General features: G+C 48.2%; 1 protein-coding gene across 3 annotated transcripts in view; it reads left to right on the plus strand.

The window, feature by feature from the left end:
• The first annotated feature begins 19,083 nt into the window (after window positions 1–19,083).
• The window catches only part of LOC144141196 (USP6 N-terminal-like protein), a 118,890-nt gene continuing 114,814 nt past the window's right edge, over window positions 19,084–23,159 (plus strand). For all 3 annotated transcript variants that reach the window (XM_077672755.1, XM_077672758.1, XM_077672759.1), the window contains exon 1: window positions 19,084–19,235. The gene's annotated coding sequence lies outside the window, so the exon portion shown is untranslated. The remainder of the gene's footprint in view (window positions 19,236–23,159) is intronic.

The raw sequence follows: 23,159 nt of genomic DNA on the forward strand, positions 1-23,159 counted from the left end.
ACATCGCATAGCATTGTATTTATTCTTTTACTTATCTTTTAAAAACTGCAGTACTTTTGCCATTGCCCCACCACCTTCCCCTAGTGGCTTTTCCACATGAGCGGTGCCATGAATGTTTGAATTAGAACTTTACAATTCTTTTCTGAACGCGATCGTTCAGAAAAATGCCGGGACAAGTGTTCATGCTAGCTACCATATGTAGGGAGACACCTGGAGATTCATTGTGGGTGGCATTCTTTCCTCAAAGTACACACAGTACACACAAAGTACACACATTGCGTCCAGCATCATCTGCGCACGGCAAAATACAACCACAATAATCAACGTCATTTGCATAAGAGACCCTAAACGCGCTTTGTAAACCCCCGAGCGGACGGTTGAACCTTAGCCCCCCCCCCCCCGAAAAAAAATCCTGGCTACGCGCCTGTTCACAAGGTATATTGCGTCACATTTTTTTTGTCGCCAGTTTGATTATTAATGTGTTTCTAATGACCCTTCGTATTTGTGCTTGGGCTGGCAGCAGGAAACAACTGTCATGAAAGTGAACCAGATGACCATGCGATAGGAGCAGCGAATATTGACGGTACGTCTTTGCGATGTTTTTTTTTTCTACCATGCTATTCATGTGCTTTTCCTACTCTTTTGTGCGTGTCGCGCATTTTTAGCACTTCTCGGTATTTTTTTCAACGCATTATAAAAACGACTCATACAGTGTGGATCGACTAATAAATATTTTTATCTCACTTGCTACAGAGACCCCAGAAACGGTGGCACCATGTGGTGAGGCCCGCTCGGCAACAGACTTCAGTCAGGCAACCTCGAATTGCGGCGCCTGCGCTCCGATGGAAATGGCAAGCCACAACGACTCGCCCCCGCACGTTCGATCACTGCCGCCAAAGAGCTACAAATTCCCACGCAACCACAGTGGAAGGTCCTGTAAATATGCATGGTTTGAGAAATTCACGTGGCTCTCGTACGACTACGAACGCGACGTCGTGTTTTGCCATTTATGTCAACTAGCCTTCAAGGAAACAGGAGAAAAAGACGTTGCAGCAGTGGAACAATGTTTTATTCGCAACGGGTTCAATAATTGGAAAAAGGGTATTGAAAAATTTCAGCGCCATGAGAAGAGCCTATTTCACTGCCTCTCCGCGAGCCGCCAACTGTCGAGAGAAAAGGGAATTCGTGTAGTGCAGTTGTTATCCCAACACAGAAGCAGACAGCAGGAGGAAGCCAGGCAGGCTGTGCGCGCAATAGTGAGTTCAGTGCGCTACCTATGCCGCACGGGACAAGCTTTGCAAGGGCAAACCAAGGATGACGGAAATCTTCTTGACCTGCTAGATGAACGATCACAAGACGTGCCTGCTTTGAAGAAATGGCTGGAGCAGCGAGATAAATGGCTCAGCAGCGACATACAGAACGAGCTCATTGAAATCATGGCGCACACTGTGCAGCGGGACATCATCAAAGACATCCAATGCAGTCCATTTTATGGAATCATAGCTGACGGTACTACTGTCGTAACAGGGAATGACCAATTCACATTTTGTGTGCGTTGGGTAGACGGAATAACACTGGAAGTTCGCGAGGAATTTCTTGGCATGTACAATGCACCCGATAGCAGGGCTGAGACCTTGTATAAAGCCGTGAGGGACATGATTTTGCGTCTGGGCTTGGACTTCCATAACCTAAGGGGGCACTGTTTTGATGGGGCCGCGAACATGGCAGACAGATTTACAGGCGTGCAGAAAAGGATTACCGAAGCGGAACCACGGTCAATATTTGTGCACTGCAGCAACCACTGCCTAGACTTAGCACTCCAGGAGGTAGCAAGAAACTGCGTTGTCGTCGGCGACGCTCTGAACATTGTAAAGGATGTTTCCAATGCAATCCTGGAATCGAAAAATAGGAAGGCTGTTTATTCAAGCGTCGTACTTCCTCCGGGTAATGATGGCGGTGAGCAGGATTGTTCCGGGCCAAGCACCCTACTGTTACCACTGTGCCCAACGAGGTGGACAGTAAGAGTAAAATCAATGGAAAGGTTCGTTGAGAACTATGAAAGGGTGCAGGCGACTTTAACGGGACTGCTAGAAGTTCAAAGCTCTCTAAGTGGCACAAGCAAGACAGCCATGAAAGGGTATGAGAAGGTATTAACGAAGTTCGAAACTTTACTAGGGATTAGCCTTTCTATAGCACTGTTTGGCCCATGCGAGCTATTAGCGAGGATTCTTCAATGCCCAGTTTACCGCGCTGCAGGAGCCAAAGAAGCGGCAGAAGCCCTTTGTGACCGCTTGGCAAAGTTGCGGTCTGACGCATCATTTGACGTCCTATGGCAGCGCACAAACTCAAGGGCAAGAGAGTTGAATCTAAAGGAACCTAGTGTGCCTAGAGTTTCGCAGCCGCCCAGAAGGCTTCAGTTCACAGACAAGCCTCAGGAGCCTGCAGCGCTTGACACCAAGCCGTCACAGAGAAACGAGTTTTTTGCCGCTATCGATCGTATTACCAACGAGATCCGACGGCGATTCGAACAGCCTGGCATGGAGCAGCTGATTGGCCTCGAGCGCGTTTTCGCCGACGCTGCTGAAGGTCGATACTTCGCGGCAGACGACCTAAAGGATCTTTTAGGAGTACACACTGCAGATTTTGACATCAGTAGGCTTTCAGCGCAACTCGTGCTTCTCCCAACACTCCTGCGTGACGAGGGTCCGGCAGCAAGTGAACGCATTCTACAGATACTGCAAGGTAAGTCTGCAGTTCTGCGAGAGATGATGGACCAGGTTGTCCGGTACCTGTAACTCGTGTTTTCTGTGCCTGCGTCAGCTGCTCCAGGAGAGCGATCTTTCAGTGCTCTGAGGCGAGTAAAACATTTTTACGCAATCGAATGACGCAGAGGAGGCTGACACACCTTCTTCTACTCCACGTGCACAAGAAGAGAGCTGCGGAACTGCAATTGGATGCCGTTATGAGAGAGTTTGTGTGTGGAACGGCAGAACGAACCTCAACCTTCGGCCGCCTTTGAGAGCCTCCCCTGCCCTGTCCCTCCCGTGCCAGCCATGAAGCTCGTCTATCAGCGCTAATAGCTTTGTAACTATAGTGTCTACTTTCTTGTTTATTGTAACATTTCTGGAGTTTCGCCCGTTCAAATTTACTTCACTACAGGAGCGAATGCTGAAATATAAAAAACATGTTTTTCCAGCTTTCGAACCCGTTTCATCATTTGCGCAGTCTGCGCAAGCATTCCTTACTTCTGGAACTATTTTTAGTGTATACCAATGCAGAATAAACGAGGATACAAACATGTGAAAAAATACGAATAAATTTAAACAAAAAATAATAGACGTCAATAAAAGTATACCAATTAATAAAATAATAAAATAAAAATATATAAAATGGCCAAATATGAGAAATAAAAAGAAAACAAAACGTACAAAGCCGACAGACGAGATCAAGAAGCTTGCGGGCATAAATTGGTCGCAGTTAGCACAGGACAGGGTTAATTGGAGAGCTATGGGAGAAGCTTTTGCCCTGCAGTGGGCGTAGACAAGCTGATGATGATGATGATGATGAAAATACGGCAGTACTTGCCCCCCCCCCCCCCACTCCCAAAATAGTTCCGGAGTCCCTGCCCCAGCCAACAAGGAAATCGCACAACCGTCAAAAGTCGAGGAACAAATGCAACTCTGGCGGCGCAAGGACGGCTAGAAGTTCGGCTTAACACACTAGAAGCGAAACACGAAAGACTGGTATCGCGAGTTGCCTCGATGGAAGTTAGGATGAAATCCGCGTCGCTGAAACGCGACCGGACGGAAAGGATTAGAGGCCATAGCAAAACGACGAGGCCGGCTCGATATGATCAACAAGGATGAAGCAGAAAACAAACAACAGGAACAGTAAGCGAGGGGGAACCAGGGAGCCCACAGCAATATTTCAATGGAATTGCAGAGGCATCCGAAACAAAGATACGGAGCTTATGTCATACATGAACGCAGTAACAGTCGACCTGCCATCATAGCACTACAGGAAACAAAGGGAAGACCGAAAATCCCGGGGTATGTTACGTACACCGACCACACGGGAATGGGCACTGCGATCCTTGTAGAGAATCACGTGGCGGCAACCCAACACATCACGGCTCAGGCAGGATGTGAACGCACACTGATCGAAGTACATGCAAGAGAAATCGGAAGCAAGAGTAACGTATTCAAAATGACCGTTTACTGCAGACCGTCGCTGAAGCAATATGATTTCGACCGCGTTGTGCAAGAGGCGAAGAGGTTGGCGGGGACCAGGCCGCTCCTGATCCTCGGCGACTTCAACGCCCCGCACACGCTATGGGGGTATGAATTCCAACGCAAGAGAGGCAAAGCTCTCGTCAAAACAATGGAGGACCAAGACGTGGACCTATTGGACGAGCCAGGGATTCCAACGCGAAGAGGGAACAGCGTAGCAAGAGACACTACACCCGACCTATCATGGCTGAGTGGGTCGCTCGACGTCACATGGAAGTGCGAGGACGAAGACCTGGGATCAGATCACAGCATCATCATCATCATGATGCAGGGACCCAACTTCCAAGCCAAGTTAGGAAAAGTACAAATTACTGATTGGGACAAGATGCGAAAATACATCCAGCAAGATGATGTCGAGGAGGAACCCGACGACGGAGTAACAGAAGGACAGTCATACAAGGAGTGGGCAAACAAACAGAAACAGGCACTCGAGAAGTTCACACAAACACTCACGACGACAACGCAGACGCCTTTTGTCGACACCAGACTCATTCGCATGTGGGCGACCCGGCACTCGTTAACCAAAAGGTTGAAGCGGCAGAAGCGAAACAGAAAGCTAGTCCGCCGCATAGCCCTACTAAACACGCAAATATTGGAGTATGCAGCAAAGTTTAGCAACGAAAATTGGCTGAAACTATGCGACAGTCTTCAAGGCCAACTATCAGTGGGGAAGACATGGAGGCTGTTACAATACCTCATCGACCGTACCGGTAGTAAAACAGCAACCAACCGCACGCTGACGAAGGTGCTAAACACGTACGACGGCGATGGCAGCAGACTACTCAAGGCATTAGAAGACAAATATCTCCAAACGGAACAAGGACAGTACCCAACCCCGGAGGGATATGAAGGACCAGAAAATGAAGACCTGGACAGGCCATTTACCATCTCTGAGCTCTGGCTAGCTATCGACGATAGCAATAAGAAGAGCGCTCCAGGAAAGGATGCTATAACATATAAACTCCTGACCAACATGAGCGGCAAGGCGGCGCAGACTCTCCTAGAGCATATTAACAATGCATGGGAGAACTCGCAGCTACCGCCGGATTGGAAGGAGGCCGAAGTCCGCTTTATCCCCAAGCCCGGCAAGGCCCCTGCCATAGAAAACATGCGCCCCATCTCGCTGACCTCTTGCGTTGGAAAAGTGATGGAGAGGATGGTCCTGCGCAGACTACAAGCCCACTTGGAGGAAACGGGACAAATGCCTGGAACCATGTTCGGCTTTCGGAAGAACTTTTCCACGCAAGATGTCATGCTCCAACTACAGGAATTGGTCATCAAGAAGGCGACTCGAAACAGCCCGAGGGCAATCCTGGCCCTCGACCTAAAGGGGGCATTCGACAACGTCACCCACGCCAGCATACTTACAAACCTGAACAAGACGAGGTGCGGACAACGGGCTTACGGTTATGTGAAGAACTTTCTCGCCGCAAGAACGGCTAGCATCGCGGTTGGCAGCGAAAGGTCGGACCCTATTAGATTGGGGGAGCGGGGCACCCCTCAGGGGGCAGTTCTATCACCCCTGCTCTTTAATTTGGCGCTCCTACCCCTGCCCCACATGTTCGAGCAGATAGAGGGCATAGGACACGCCTTCTACGCAGATGATATCACCATATGGACTGAGCAAGCCGGATCCGATGGGTGGAGTGAAGAAACCCTCCAGCTGGCAGCGTCCACAGTCCACGAGTATGCTAAGTCATGCGGACTGAGCTGTGCACCGCAGAAGTCTGAGCTCCTGGTGGTCCTGCCAGGAAGGCCCAAAAAGACACCGCCACCAACCATTTCAATCACAATAGATGGTACGGAAATCAAACCAACAGAGCAATGCCGGATCCTCGGTCTCCTCCTGCAAAGCAACGGCAAGGCGCATGCTGCTGTAAGCAAAATCAAGAACAGCGCCGACAAGATTCTATCCATGCTCCGTCGGGTGGCTAAAAGGAACAGAGGTCTGAAGGAGGACGACGCCATCCGACTGGTACAAGCCTTCATAATCTCAAGAATTACATATTCGGTCCCTTACCTCAGTCTCACCAAAACGCAGAAGAATACTATAGACACGATTATCCGCAAGGCAACCAAACAGGCCCTAGGCATACCTATTTATTCGTCAACAAACCGGTTGCAAGCCATGGGCTTACATAACACCGTCGATGAGTTGACAGAAGCCCATCTATCCAGTCAGCGGGTCCGACTAAGCCAAACGGCCCACGGACGCGTAATACTCACCAAAATAGGATGGCGCATAGAGCCAATACTAACAACAACGCCCATGAACGAGGAATGGAAAGAGGTCATACACACAAAGCCCCTTCCCCGTAACATGACTACGGGGAAGGACGATGGCAGGAGAGAGGCAAGAGCTCTAGCCATTTCCAAGCAACTAGACGGACACCCAGGAGTCATCTACACCGACGCCTCACTACAGAAAGGCAGCGACCGGGCGGCAGTAGTCGTGACCGACAGAGCGCGGCTTGTTACCAGCGCCGCAATCAAGACCAAAGACCCAACGACGGCGGAGGAAGTGGCCATAGCCCTAGCACTCGTTCAACCGGGGGCAGAGGTAGTGGTCACCGACTCCAAAAGAGCGTACGGCAACTACCGGAGGGGGATGATCTCCTCAGTGGCGGCTGCAATCATCTCCAAGAAACGAGCACCGGAGAGAGCCATAGAGCTCACGTGGGTGCCCGCCCACTCAAAGGTAGCCGGCAACACCATCGCCGACTACCACGCCGGAGCAATGACCCTCCGGGCAGGGCACGACGCAGACACCCCAACTCCAGTGCTCACGTACAGAGATATAACAAGATCATATCGTGAAGAGCGGTGCACCCTCCCTGAGCCACACCGCTCCTTGACTAGGGACCAGCAAACAATACTCAGGAGACTACAGGCGGGATCGCTCACACACCCCGTCCTGTTACATAGAATGTATCCCGAGAAAGAAGGGGCCACGTGTCCATTCTGCAAGAACAACACTGGCACTCTTGCATACATAATCGCAGAGTGCACTAAACCCCAGACACCTCTACCCACCACCCCCCTCCCCAACGCCCCACCCCCACTCCACGAGCGATGGGAGACCTTGCTGGCCAGCCCCGCCACAGAACAGGGAGGGCCCCGCCCTGCCGACTCAACTCGTGCTAGCGGCCAGGGGCCAGGAGCTGTTGGCAGCATACGGGTCCCGTGAACAGGGAACCGCCCCGTCCGGAAGTTAAAAATGCCGCCGCCTTTTCGGGCTTCAATAAAGTTTACTACTACTACTACTCCGGCTTTGTGTTTTCCGAACAAGCGGCCGTGCTCCCAGTGCAGGTTCACGACGTTCAGCATGCGTTGAAGCAAGACTCGTGTGCAGTATAAGAGTTGCGGATGTTCTTAGCTGACTTACTTAAACTCTAGCTATAAATGAAGCTTCCGTTTCATTATTTCCTTGAGCAAAGTAAAGATATTGTCGAGCGACAAAGTAATTACACTGCCGCTGGGCTTCTCCGTCGGTTCCGTTCGCATCTGGCGCGTCTGACGAGGCAGACATGTGAACGCCGGCGACAGCAACACCTTAACCAGTTTAATACTTTATTTGTGGCTTTGTTTTGTTACCCCTCAAAATATACCGCCTTCAAAGGTCACAAGGTTTGTATTCAACCGCCAAATTGGCATAGATGCCTTGCAAAAAAAAAAAAAAACCCTGAACGTTCATGCATTCCGAACTCATTGTGTAGTGCGTTGCCTTGTAGTCTCTGGGTCCCGCGTTGTTAGCGAACAAAACTTACGATAATAAAACGTTTACGGCACGACATTTCAGTCGCGAATAAATGTTTATGGGGTTACCATAATGAAATGGAGCGCGAAAAAGGACGGGACAAAAGAAGAATTAACGACGACACGACATCGGGTACAGTAGCCACAACAAAATTTCGCGGAACCGCTGCCGTGTTGCTTTGTGTATTGGACTTTTTTAATTACCTTGCGTGACTGCAACAAGAGTGAAGCCCATTTTCGGTGAAATTCCGGACTGTTTTCTCAAGAACGAGCCAAGTAACTGCTACCGTAGAACGACGTATTGAGAAATGAATAGTGCAGTACGTTTTATGTTTCATAGCGAGTGTTAACAAGCTAGAACTTTAGGCACGGACATATTTTCACACGGACATGTGGTAAGGCTGGTGCAAAGTGCTGTATTTAGTAAGCTGCGTGCATTTAGCATTGTAGTGAACTATTTTTTTGCTTATTACAGGCGCTACGACGTAAAGGTGTTTCCCGTGGACAAGTGGCGGATGCAGCCGAGACAAGCTTTCCAAGCTGGCCTATTCTACAATAGTGCTGTTGAACAACATATCCGGATCTTGGCAGGTCGGATAATTACCGGGGATAAGGGTCCTGTTTTCATTTACCTGAATGCTTCTGTTTTGTACGCATCTCAAGCAGTTAAACGAAGCATAATCGGTTCGCGCTTCATGAGCAGTGCTTTTTAAAAAATTTTCTCGACTAATGTGTATTCTTGCCACTGTTAAGCCAGGTTTCTTGTAAATTTGATATGCATAATAAAAAAACTACACACTCGGCGTGTTGTGTTGCTCAATTGTTTTTGACAAGTCACGTAATTGCTTCGCAAAGTTGATGCAGTTTGTTTATTGTGTCTCGCGGTACCATTTCTGTTTTATACATGTCATTGTACAAAAAATTATTTAACGAGCGCGCTAAAAATAAATAATGCGCTCTCGTTAAATAACTTCCTGTACATGGCATGTATAAAGCAGAAGTCGGGCCGCGAGGCAACTCATAAAATAGGCATTGGTCATAAGGACTAGCCACAAAGCCAAAAATGTGCATGAAAATAGCCTGGGGTCCACTTATAGGCAATATCATGGCAACATACTTTGCCAAGCGTTGTCCAATATTGGCCTTCCAGAGCTTGGCCAATTGTTGGCTTGTCACCTTTCCCAAGCGCCAGCCAATGATGGCGGCCGGGGTAGTGCCAAGCTCGGACACATTGGCCACTGATGATTTGCCATGCTTGGTATTGGCAATTTCTGCTGCCTGGGTAACTGCAAAAAGGTACCACGAAAGCCGTTGTGACTGAGCTTTTCTAGCAAAGTGACATGATCAATGCAGTCAAACGCCTTTGAGTAATCGATGAATATTCCTAGTGTGTACAACTGTTGCTCAAAGGAGTTAAGAATTGCCTCTTTTTGTGCTAGAAGGGCAGTCTCAGTGGAAAGGCCTTTAACGAATCCAAATTGTGCAGTGGTTATTATTTTATGCCTATCAAGGAATGAAATCATGCGAGTGTGTATAAGCATCTCTAGGCCTTTTGAAAATATAGGAAGTATCGCGATCGGCCTATAATTTGTGAATTCGTTTTTGTCGCCTCCCTTGTGCAAAACGATAACTTCAGCCATTTGAAGTTTTTTAGAAAAAGTACCGGCAGTAAAAAGAAGGTTAAAGACATGCTCCAACACCGGTGAAAGAAGGTCTAGAACATACTTAATCGGTCGGATTTCTAAGCCGTCAACGTCAGGGCTACCACTATTCTTCTTAGAAAGAAAAGCACTCACAATTTCAGTTAAAGTGACGGGGGCCAAGAAGGCTGAATCACAGGTGCTTTCATTCATGAAGTTTGCATAATCGGAGTTGTGAGCGCTCTTGCATACTGATATGAAGTAATCGGTAAAGGCGTTTGCTAGCTCGGCATTTGTTGAGATTTCATTGTTCCGGATAACCTCGTGTATCGTGTCATGGCTATTGCCATTACGATTCAAAACAGAGTTAATGTTCTTCCAAGCAATATCTGATCTTTTCATTACACCACTACTGAATAAATTGGGCATGTATCGTCTTATTTCGTAACGCAGGATGCTATTAAGTTTTTTTCTTTGCGCTTTGAACTGTTTGAACTTTTCATTGTCTTTGGTTTGAAATAAATTTCCATGTACAATCTAGTTTTTATGCGGATTTCCTTCAAACACTTTTTTGTCATCCATGGTTTCTTGCCTTTGCGTACGCAGTTGAAAGATTATTACGGGAAGCAATTATAGTACCCCATTTTGAACTATTCATGAAAACAATCGTAAGCCGTATCAGGGTCCGTGGTGCGCATGATATCTGAGAGATATCGCGTCACGAAACCTGTCTAAGTTTGTGCTGCTAAGGTCACGAGTAATCACGCGACCATCTGGCACTTTATGTATAGAAGGAGGGGCAGATAGCAGAACAATAGGAAGATGATCACTAATATGTACGTTAAGAACACCAGAAAAAGAAATACATTCGTGAATATTGGTGATAAAAACATCAAGTAAGTGGAGGAGCTGTTTTGGATGCGTGCAGGCGCTTGAATAGCATTAACAAATCCATTCGATGCCAAACAGGCGTGGAGGTCTCGTTGCGTATTAGAAATTTCGAGGAAATCGATATTCAAGTCTCCGTCTAAGATTAGTTTGAAACGATTTTCGTTCACCCAACCTAAGTAGCTATCGAAAAAAGACTGAAAATTTGATACATTGCTTCCCGGTGGTCGGTACAAAACGCAAAAGAGAGTGTACCTAGATTTTACAGTAAGCACTTCGTAATCGCAAGTGACATAAGAATGCGACGCAACCACATGGCAACGCGAGTTGTTTTTTGCACCCCCCTTTTAGAAGATCGATTGATGAAATAGGTTGTGTAACCGGGAGGTCTGGGTACATCGAGATCGGTTTCGTACCACGTTTCAGTTATCATAATAATGTCATGCTCGAAAGCAAAGGTGGCAAGCAGTGCAAGAATTTCATCCTCTTTATTTCTTGCCCATTGTGCGTTAATATGAATAAAAGACATCGTGTTTTGATTTTGCGCATGTAAACTGCCCACTTCGCGTGGCGTCAGATAAGCGGCTGCCATGACGAGCCGTCGTAGTTTCAGATAGAATAATTACAATCATTCCATTTTTTCGAGGTCGCTGACACGTGTCACCTTCAACGTGCGCGAGGATTCGGTCACATACGTTGATCGTGTCATAATGTGAGACAACCTGCACTTGCAGTTAGAGCAGCCGACCTATACTCATTCAATGCCCGCCTTTTATGTCTGACTTTCATGCTTATGCACATAATATTGCCAAACAATTTGCTCTTGCAACCGAGAATCACCCATCGTTTTGTGTGCCTGGCTTTTTCGCATAGCCTGCATGACGTGCAGAAAGCCAACGTAAAACATGGGCTACGCGGAGAAAATAACGCACAATTCATGCAGCGAAGTCACCTTTTCCCATTTCCAGCAAGGTTTAGGAGGAGGAGGAATAAACTTTATTTCTATATTAGTTCCGGATTATGGCAATGGGGGGTCTTCTCAGTCCAGAAGTCGCTGGGCGGTCGCTGCCAGGTGGGCCCTTTGAATTACTCGAAGCTGATCGCCGGGGTCCGGGCTGGCTAGCATGCCTTCCCACTGCTCATGGTTGGGGGAGGGGATGGGGGAGTGGGGAGGGAGGGTATTTGGGAGCATGCCCACATCATATGGTAGAGTGTGCAGGGTTTGGGACGCTAAGGTTTAGCAAAGAAAACGAAATGAATGAGGTCGAAGGGTTCCAGGAGAACATCGGAGAAGGCTTCGCGGAGCCCTGAAAGGCTCTCGCGGGTCCCCTGGGGTCCGCGGACTCCAATTTGGGAACCACTACTCGACCACAACGCAAACGCGTATAACCTTACGCTGCTTCAAACACGAGCAGTACGAGAATAAGAAATCGATAGTACTTTCAAAGCTTTTCAGCATATTTTGAAATGAAATATTATCAGTACGGCAGCTTTAAATTGACCGTTAAAGTGCTCCGCCAGAATAATTTCGAAAAATATTGTTTGAATCGAATTACCATATGCACGCACATACATAGTAGCACATATAAACTGAGAACATGTGCATGATAGAAAACTGCCATTCTAGGACAGCCTATGACCATATATGTTAACATGCCCGGCAGATCCCTTAACTTGTCAATCAATACCTTAATATTTTAGAGCTCATTCGATGCAGTACCTTAACAACGTAATTGAAATAATGAAAGGGAAATTCTTTATTGAAACAACATTTCGCGGTGACAGCAGTTGTTAACGCCGTGTTTTTGGTCGCAGTCGAGGGCCTGAATAATCATTTGTGTGCTCGTTATATTAGTTTTTTTTCTTTTTGATTTTGTTGGTTGTACAATCGGATGAGTGCTTAGCACTTAGTCCTGGTATGATAACGCCAGTACGCGCTTTATAAGATTAATTTGGGGAACATATGTAACTCATTTTCCTTGCACGATCTTCGGGAGGACGTTAGTCCTGATGTGGCGCAGTTCAGCCTGCCGGTCGGGGTCCATGTTCTTTGGCAGGGGAGCAGTGGTGATGCGTGCTGGGTGGTCAAGGTACAGGCATCTTTCCTCCTGCGATGCGGACGGTGGTGGGTCCGCAGAGTAGCCGAGATCACGCAGGATGGCCCGGCCTTGGTCGGTGCTACGGAGTCGGTGGAAGTCCTAGGCGCTGCGCACTTAGGAGCTCCTCCAGTGTGTTGGTGACTCTAGTGGCCTGGAGCAATTGTGTCGATGTATACTCCCAGTGCTTGCTTTGCCTCACGAGCCATATACGCCGCTACCACCGACATAGTTCGTCCGCAAACACCTATCATCATCGTCAGTGCCGTATTAGGAAACTTTGGGGCCCGGGGCTACTGCGTCCTTGGGGCCCTATTGATGATGATGATGATGATGATGATGATGATTATGATGACGATGATTATGATAATGATTCCGCTTTAATATAGCGGAAATTTTCGAAGCCCATGTTATGCTCTCTGATCAGTGATAAATTATACATAATTTTACGCTTTCCGGAAACTAATTTCTTGGCTTGATGTCTACTATTATATAACGGATTTTATCAGGCGTAAAAGTTAGTATTGTTTGATTGCCGGTCCACCACAGATTCACAATTAATCGAAGCGCCGTGTCGGCCTGCACACGCCATGGTACAGAAGAGTATTTTCTTACAAGAAGCATATTTTATTAAATTAAACCTGTAAGGTTTTAGTTTTATTGTAAAGTTCTCCACCTGCACATATGGGAGGGCTCAGAGTGCGCGCAGGCAGCTGTCACTCACAGACATCTACCAAACAGTTAGCTGCCATGACTTACGGGCCAAAATCCTGTAGGTTACCCGCGCACACGAGGAAGCACGCGGCGGTTAGAACACGCGCCGCCTTTGAAAAAAGTTAGGGAGGGGTGGGGGGGGGGGGGGGGGGAGGGCTCAGACGAGTCGCGCAACGCAACCTTCCTATCGCAGCACGATTAGCACAAAGACGATAAGCAGAGAAATGTCGCTTTTTGGGCTGGGGAGCGGCCCGCTTCGTGGTTTGCGCATGGCCGTCGAACTTTCAGCGGCGATGAACTCCTGTTGCGCAGCTGTAATGGTCTTGCTAGTCGGCAAGCCGTTACACATTAACGGTTCTCCTTTGCGTTGGAGAGAGACAGGTGAGCACGAGAGGTGGAATCAGACAACAGTTTAATAGGGATATAATGTCTCTGCTCAGCCCCGCACTGCTGCTCCCGTCGGTGCCGCGCAACAGTTCCAGAAGTCAGTAGTTCGTTGTCGATCGGTCTGGTCGTCGTTCGGTCGTAACTGGCAGTGGAAACACGCTGAAGCTTCTCGTCTAGATTCGGGGTCTACGACGGAGGCGAGTATGGGTGGACCTCTCGTTTTCGAGTCCTCAACACGTCTGCCGCGTCCACTGTTTTTCCCGCGCTGCTTCAGGGGTTCCTCTCCTCCTGCCGCCGCGCCCAAGCGGGACCAGATCTGCGGCCCACCCTTTGGACCGCGCCGTCCGCCGGCTCATCCCAAAGCGAAAAGCGCACACGGGGACAAACAGCTTAACATCCCCGAGTCGCGGCGGAGGTCCGTTTTCAAGACGGCATCGAAGGGTCCGCACGCAGGATGCGTTTTTAAGTGGACATAGCTTTCGCCATTTCGAAAGAAAACAGACGTTGTTGTTGCTTTGTTTGGCGTCCACACCCGAGCTCTTCACACCGCCTAGGCCTGCTCATTCCCCAGCTCGAAGGGAGCCGCTAGGGTCGGGCTGGCCCGGCGGCCTCTGCGTCCACACGGAGTGGCGCCTAGAGAATTACGCTACGTATGGAGTCGCGCGGAGATGTAGCTTCCGCAACGATTATTGCTCAGACAGCCTGCAGAGGCTACAGCACATAGGCGCGGGCTGAAGCCGAACGATCCCGCGAGTGGCCTACACAAGCTTTCAACATTTAAATAACCATATATACGCTGTCCATTCAGCGAGAAATATCGAGTCGATATCAATCACGCTTATGCAAGTCAACTAATCCACTAGCTTTATTGAACAGGTCGTCATCGCAATGAACTTCCTTGTCAAGCGCTATTCGCCGCGAGCTCGACATGTAGGTGGCGACACCGTCGCGCTGCTAGTGTGGATGCTCCGCAGAGCGGCCCGTAGGAATGCACACTGTGGGCGCGCTTCGTGCTTTTTTCTCGCAGTATGAGCGCACGAAAGGTGCAAACAAGAGTGGTATGCTGTAGTTCGGTTCCTCAACGTTCAATGTATAGCATGGAAGCGGCAGTCAGTTTTTATTACTACGCCAAAAAAAGCGACGGCTCATCGGGAATCTCAGAATGGCCGTAATTGTGACAATGAACTTGTACGCTGTGGCTCGTAGCAAGCTCGATCTTTCCCGACTATGGCTTTGAGCCTTCAATAACAGCATAAATAGAAACAAATCAGGAAGCCTCGATCTTTGAAATTCAGTTTACAACGGCAATCTCAATCGCTTTCACTGGTAGCATGACGCATTCTTGCATTTGTGGGATGCCCTGAAATGGTAACACTACTTAACTGCCCCGAAATTCTTTCTAAGAGCTTACGATATTTTTTGTGTGTTCAAAAGGCAACATAAAATTACTGAATTTTGATCAGCGCAGAGATATAAATGTAACCGCTCTAACGGGTCTTTTAAATGAAATTTTAGCGACTCTGAAGGAAGGTTTGATGAATAACGGTTTCGGATCACTTATTTACGGCTTTCGTCGCAAGTGAACTTGCGAATTGAATTGTCAACGCACGCAGTACAATCAACATCTCATGTTTAGCTAGGTTTTAGCAAAGTGACAAGCAGGTTTACAGTGTGCAAACCAAGCTTCTGGGACCTCACAGTGAGCACAAATTTTCTATTACGGCTGCTCTGTTGACCAATTGCGTTCCTTTTAAAATCTAACAGGTACCTGCAACACTGAGATGTGTTTGCATTCTTGCGTATAAGGTCGCTTACGAACCCTAAAGATGGCAATAAATGAAGTTGCGCTGTTGCAGATGTAGTAAAACATTTCCTTTTTATTTCTCGTTGCTAATCAGCGCAACGGGTTCCCGGTAACTACTTTGTTTTGTAAACTGAATATCGCCTTTGTCTTTTATTTCTTGAGGATTGGTTAAAAAATGAAATTCTGTGCATTTCCTTTTTTTTTTCGTGAAGAGGGGGGAGGTCCTGCCAACGGTGCAAGAGCAGAGAGAACAGAACGCACGTAATGCGAAAAGCCAAACTATGGTTATCAGTATTACTTACAATCGAAACTACACTAGGCGTTGTGTTCTGTAGCGGTGAAAAAGCAGTACTTTAACACGTATTTTTAAAATTAATTAACCCCCCTTTGATCCGAGATTGTCCAGGAATTGTGGCTCGCCTTTTTCAAAAATGTATTGAAAGCAAGCATTGTGGGAAAAATTTTTTTAAAAAATCAGCGAGTGAAGGCACACACGCCCCTCACACATGTGGGCAACAACGTGCATTATATTACGCGTTTTCTCCTCTTTCTTTAAACTTAGGTCCACCTTAAGAGGTTAAGACGTGACCATATTAGGCATTTGGTTATGCTGAGTGAGACACGTTTCTGGACAAGGTGATTCATGTCGGATTTGAAATATATGAAAATGACACACGAAATGCCACATGACAGGCGCAAAGTCACAACTGCTTAATTTTACCGAAAAATCCCCCCTAAATACTCTTGCGCATCCATAGAAACGTATTTTAAATAATACGTAAAATTAGCAACTCAACACAGCTGAATAAATGTTTATTCCTCCTCCTGAGTATAAACAACGACTGTCCAAAAATGGTATTTATTTTAGAAATATACGGGAAGGACACGATCACACAGGCGCTTGCTGGTGTAAAATACGTGCCCGGTAATGTATGGGCGATAGCTCAGGGGTCGTGTGCAGTGTAAATGTTTTTGTTTGTTTCTTCTTTCTATAAGGACACAGCGCAGTTTTACAAGGGTGTGGAATTTGCACGCGTACGCAGGTCTTGTCGCTTCCTACCCGTTTCGCGTACTAAACTTTTATGCTTTAAATAATCACCACGCCACCTTCAAAAAGCACCCTTCGACGTTCCCGAAACGGCAGACGACTGCACTCAACAATAGGAAAAGTGCAATGTGTGGAAGCAATGTTCACACTCAAGCGGTGACCACGGCGAAGATGTTTCGTGGAATTAAACCAGCGCATTAACCCACAACGGCCGCTGATTATTGCGTTTCTAGAGGAAATGCGCAAGCAGAGGTAACTATGTCATTGCTTACTGCCAAACGAGCACACATATTGGTTGTTTTGTCGTGTGCAGCACGCGTCTTGCGCCGCACGCAACGTGAAAAAGCAGACGACGCGAGAGCGCCATCCACACTAGGAGCGGTTCGTCCCGCCGCCGCCAGGGGCCGACTCTGTTCGCGCTCGGGGCGAATACATGAAATTTCTGGCAGAAACTGTGTATGAGCCCGTAGGGCAGTGCTTAAGTTGTCAATAATTACATATAACGTTCCTCCGGATTAACCAATTTACAATGTTCTTCAGACATTATTTCATTATTCGCATGCCTGACCCTTTCTTATACCGAAACGTGCGCGCGGCGAAACGTCCGCGTACTTAGATGTTCGTGTACCGAAAAGACTATCGAAACGACCTGTGCCGAAAAATACCGGAGCCGAGCTCGGGGCCTTTATTATGTGGCTTCTTAGGATCGGTCAAGCTGTGTACCCACGACTTTTGGTCCAAGACGTTTTCTCATAAACGTCGGGAAAACAAGGAAGAGGAGTAGGAATAACTAAATTAAATTGAAATGGACTCGAAGGTTGTCAACCATAACGTGAGGGGCCCCCCACTCCTCCCCAGTGTCCCGAGTCAGTCAGCTTTAGTGTGAAGGTGAGGTTGAAGCTCCCACCTTCAACTTTCAATGCGGGCAGCGAGCACACTCACGATATATTTTTTTGGTCATATGATCGAGCGGGGCCCCTGACAGCGGGGGGCCCGGGGCTGCAGCCCCCGTAGCCCCCCCCCCCCCCCCCCCCCCCTTTAATCCGGCCCTGATCATCGTCACCGATTCGCAAGCCGCCTGCAGACAATTGATCACAAATGACCTGCACCACTGCACAGCCCGCCTCATCAAAGACGCGCCCGACGACCAAACGCACACGTTCCAGATTATTTGGACTCCTGGGCACGAGGGTTTGGCAGAAAATGAACCGGCACATAGGCTCGCCCGAGCAACTATTTACCGGGCACCTTACCAGCTCTTGTCAACCTTAAGCGATGCGCAGCCGTCTTTCAGCCCGCGCGAATATCTCGAGCCTTTTCGCGCGCAGCGCGAGGTACGTATCCCCCCCCAATCGTACACTCAGAAGGCGGCAGTCCGTCCTCCTCCGACAGATACAGACGAACACACTGCCAACTGAACTTCTCACAGTAGTAGTAGTATGAAACTTTAATGAGCCTTATAAAGTAGGAGTGGTTCAGGCCGAGTCCGGGAATCCAAGTGACGACCGGGCGACCGACGCCCTAGATGCCAGCAGTTGCTGGACGTCCAAGTGGTCTCACACATCGCTTTCGAAATTTATCCGGCACCCCTACTTGCTCGTTCTGCGGATGTTACCCAAACATGTTCCACACAATATGGGCCAGTGATCGGCATCCAAAGTTGACCCGCATCAGCCGATTCCAACTCTGGCATCCTGGGAGGCAAGTCTGGCTGGCCCCAGCGCCGCGACACAGCTCCTGCTGACGTCCAGAGCGGAGGAAGCCATGGCCACCGCTTCCCAAGACGGCGCCCCGGAGCAAGGGTGCTTAGGAAAATATTCCTTCCTTCCTAGCACGGTCTCCTTTGTGCTCTCTCTCTTACCAGTTTTTGGGGAAAAAAATTCCCTCGTTTTTTATGATCCCGCTGCTCACTTGGTAGCGTGTGGAATGGCCGCGCGGCCGGCAAAGCCGGTGATAAGTGACAGCAGTCATTTTCACTCTCTCCCTTAATCACAAATGTTCACTACGATGAAGCTCCAAAAATCGCGCGAATCCGCTCAGGGATACTGGAATAGCCGTGAAAGGACTACTCGTCAGCTTCGATGGACCTTAATTTGATTCACTCATCTGTGTTGAAAATTTTAGTGATCTGTTGTTCCGGTAACTTTCACTTTGATGGAACGAATTTGATCGCACCGCCGTTCCGTGAAGATCGTTAAAAAATCCGGAAATTTTGAGTCATTTAACATGCAAATGGCATGCGAAGATTTCTTTTCAATCTAATATATTTCTACACGGACAAAGGCAGTTCTAAGTTCCTGATTGTGCGCGTCTTTTGTGTCTTTTGTGCGTTATTGTTTTCCAACACTCACCCAAATTCGCAATTTCAAGCTGAACCGTAACCGAAACTCACCTCTTCGACGCGTTATTGCTGTCGTCTGGCCACGGCTCAACTCGTTTCCTTCTCACTCTGAGAGATGGCGCGGCGACTGCCGTCACGTGACCCTGGGAGGTGGATGCGCCATGGCCCGCTTGTGCAGCCTGTTCTGTCAGCCCGTTACCAAGTTTTCGTGAGTGAATTGTGCCAGCGAAAAGGATTACCAGGGCCGGCCTATGCGACTTCGCACATCCTCGGTGAGTGTCAGCGTTTTTTTCTTTCGAAATCCGCGCCGCGGGCGACGCGCGGTGCCAGCGCCGACGGTCAAAACTCGCGGAGCGACTCGGCCCCGCTCTCCAGCCCAGAAACCCAGCTTCGGCCGCCGTTTTCTGTTGCTTGTTTATCTTACGTGCAGCTCCCCTAGCCAACTCTTGGCCCGCCGTGGTCGATATTCGTTAGGCTTATGCGCTCCGTGTCTGTTTATTCACGACGACCGTTCATCATTCAGTGGACCGCTTTTCGCGTTCAGCGACTGCCCGTGATGCCGATCGCCGAGATCAATCCGATTCGAGCTCTACCTGACGCCTCCTTCGCTGTTTCGTTCGATGCCGCTATTGCGATTACGTTCCAGCCGCGCGAACTTTCTCGTTCTCCCCCAACAACACGCCCTCGGAGTGTCGCCCACGCAACGTGCAGCGGCGGCAGCGGCGATGTCAAAGTTTCAGCCGGCTGCCGCGGCGGTCGGTATGCCGGTTTGGACGACTTCCTCCTTCAGGCGCTAGGCTTGGAATGTAGCTAGCCCAGTACGCTGCGACGTGCCACTCTTCGAAGCCGGCTTTCTCTATCGGCGGTATGTTTTGCGCGCGGGCGATCAGCTGTTGCATTTTAGAGAGCTTGGAGGAAGCTCGAGTGAAAGGTGACGTCAATCGCCGTGGGAGAACGTTAGCTTCCGATGAATTTGAGTCACACCGACGGCGATCTTCTCCCCCGACGACTTTCTTTTTTTTGTGTGTGTGTGTGTTTTTTTTTTTTTTTTGCTTCGTTTAACGCGTTCACTTCGACAACCACCACCGCCCGTGCATAGAACAGGTGGTGTCGGTGAATGTGGAGGCGGGAGGGGTTCTTCCTTAATCGCAGATTCACCGTTATCAGTCGCTTCCGGGTCCGTTTTTGCGAGTGCGAGCGAGCAAAATAAAAACGTTTTAGGTCCGCGCCGAGTGCGAACGATGCTTGCTGAAACGTCGTGGAACTCTACGCGGCAGAGAACTCGGCCAGCTAGCAACTCAGGCGACGCGACGAAGTCGTCTTCACGTTGTGCAATACTATGATACGCGCGACCGCCTTGTTGCAGATCGCCTCCGGCGGGCGCTGTGCCATATCTCGTGGCGTACGCTTGTCGAAGCATGCGTCGAAGTCGTTCAGCGAGCGCGGCTTGATGGGGCGCGTTGTCCGTATTAATTTAGCGGAATTAATTGCAGTAATAGTAACGAGATATCCCGCGAATAAGTCTCTTTCACTTCTTTAATTACTTACTACGCTATAAAATTCGCTTAATGGAGTTTGCATCTAGTTGTAAAACAACTTCCAGCGCGCGCTACGAAACTTCAGTTGAAATTTCAGCACGTCGTGGTTTCTTTAAGTGTCAAAACTATCGATATCGCACGAAGGAAGTACTGTACGCGTGTGCTGTGGCTGTCTATCAAATGTGCTTTGCAGTCAATCCTGAGTTTAGTGCCGAGATAAGATTAGGACATTGTTTTGTTGACGTTTTGTTGTGGGGCAGTCAACTCCTATTTCCAATCTGAATAGCAACGTATTGTTGAATTGCTTTTTTTTTTTCCTGTTACCTAGCTGTATAAGTACACGAATTTTTCAGTTATCTCTTTCAAGGGTTCATCGCAGAGGTAGTGGGGAAAAGCGGCAGGGAGCAAGTAAACAGAACAACTTGAACGGCTTGCTGATTCATTGTGTTACGTCTTTTCCACGCTTTGTTCTCCATTGCCAACTTGCCAAGATTTCGTATTTAATTTCAGCACTTATAGGGTATTGGGTTTGGGTTGGTTGGTAGTGGTAATCCATGACTTCGTGTAGCGCCAACAAAACGACAAAGGAGGGCGACGGGCACCAGCCCCTAGAGAAAGCTCCTTTGTCCTTGTCGTTTTGTTGGCGCTACACGAAGTCACGGATCACTTGTAGGGGTTTTCTGCCTGCGCACCAGGTTCCGCTCGAGCTCAATTTCTTTGCTGCTTTGCAGTAAACCCCTTGCCTGTTTTGCACACTGATTCCACTTTTGGGTATAGCAACCGTGGCAGCTTGGATTGTTCCAGATGAAGCCCAATCACTTACAGAAATGGGTAGCTCTATTTGCCATGCTTTATGCTTTGGTGAGGAAGCCGCTGACATAACGCATAGAGTGAACTCAGCAGGCCAAGGATAGAGAGGTGACACATAAGTGCTTGGCTTCGAGACGACGATGGGCTGCAAATGTCTGCACATTTAAACACACGGCACCTATTAGTGTAGAACAGCCGAAACTATTGCCTTCGGCTTGCACTGGCCGGTACATTGTCACTCTTTCCTGCGGCATGAATTGGATTCGCACACTGTACGGACAAAGAATGTTATGTGACCGCACATTCTGCGGTACTCTTACAAACGGCCATTAAGCGAAAATCTTTAATTAGAGAAAGCCCCAGTTTTTGTTCTTATTTCGGCACTGGATTGGCGCTACAAAATTCTGCAACGAATCCTTAAAAAGCCGTGATGACAAAATACAACGTCGTTCAGTTTGCATGAACTACCCTGTCATAAACAGCACACTAACCTCAGGTGGTACGGTCACACAGCATTAGAGGCCCCGCTACAATCACCCAGTCACGGTTCGTGGCAGTGACTTTGACCGGCATCCACAAACAAGATTCCGTGACCTCGTTGAAGAATTGCTGGAAAGTGGCTCGGGAGTTGCCGGTGCTTTACAAGTTTTATTTTATATTGACTATTTGCTTGAGGCTTGCAATAGCATTGGTATCACTGTTATAGACAAAGCAGTCTTTTAATGAAACAAACCTATATTTTGTCTTCGTAGTCCTCACTATGAGATCTTTCTTAGTGTGTTATGTACTTTCAAATAATGCTTGGCATCATTTGAAATTACATAAATTGGTATTATTTCAACAACAAACACGATGAAATAATTTCAGCCAGGAAACGGCAGCTGGTACCAAATCATTGTACTTTAGTAGTTGTTCTAGTTGGAAATTTCGAGCTCTGGGTCCTGTTTGGGGCCTGTTTTGTTTGAGTGCTTTTGTCTTTGCGTTTGTTTTCTTTCTGTGCTATCGCAGCTGGTCATATGGCACTGTTCGTGTCTTTTGTGCACTGAGACAGCAGTTTGCGAGTCTAATGCTTCAGAGCAAGAAATGAATATTTCAATTCCGCGCCAGTTTTTCAATGAGTGAATCTTCTCTGCTTAAGGAAGAGCGCCGTCGAAAAATGTACTTATTCCACACTTTAGACTGGCTGCACACAGGCATGGATTTCATCTGAATGCGCCATGTTTGCAAAGAGCCGGGGCATTTGAATTTGCTGTGTTGAATCTGAGGAATGGCAAGGGGGGGTGGGAGAAGAAATGGACTCCAGGCAGCACTGATTCGTAAACGCAATCACTGAGAGAACAGTCGCCGATAGCAGGCAACTGTCGGGGCAAGTTAAAGGGGCTGTGAAGAAAACATACACATTTGTTTTATTTGAAAGATTTGTCGTTTTAGAGTGCCCCCAGTGCTTGCCTAGCTACTTTATTCACTGAGAAATTAATTTAAGCCAAAATTTTTATTCTCTTGTTGAATTGTGTGTTTTGTGACGTCTGCGATGACGTGTCCAGGGCAGGTACTTAAGCGAACCATGCTGACTACACGCTGCGGTGGCTCAGTGGCTAAAGCGTTGTGCTGCTGAGCACGAGGTCGCGGGTTCGATTCCCGGCTGCGGCGGCCGCTTTTCTGATGGAGGCAACAAAGCAAAAACGCTTGTGTGTTCGAGATTTTGGCGCACGTTAAAGATCCCTCGCTGCTCAAAATTAATCCGAAGTTCTCCTCTACGGCGCGCCTCATCGCCTGTGTAGGGTTGGCACGTTAAACCCTACAACCAATCAAGTATGCTGACTAGGGCTGCAGAACGTCTTGTTTATG

Source organism: Haemaphysalis longicornis, unplaced genomic scaffold (assembly GCF_048455015.1).
Source record: "Haemaphysalis longicornis isolate Haplotype H1 unplaced genomic scaffold, Haemaphysalis longicornis Haplotype H1 scaffold_6, whole genome shotgun sequence".
In the NCBI taxonomy this organism is placed as follows: Eukaryota; Metazoa; Arthropoda; class Arachnida; order Ixodida; family Ixodidae; genus Haemaphysalis; species Haemaphysalis longicornis.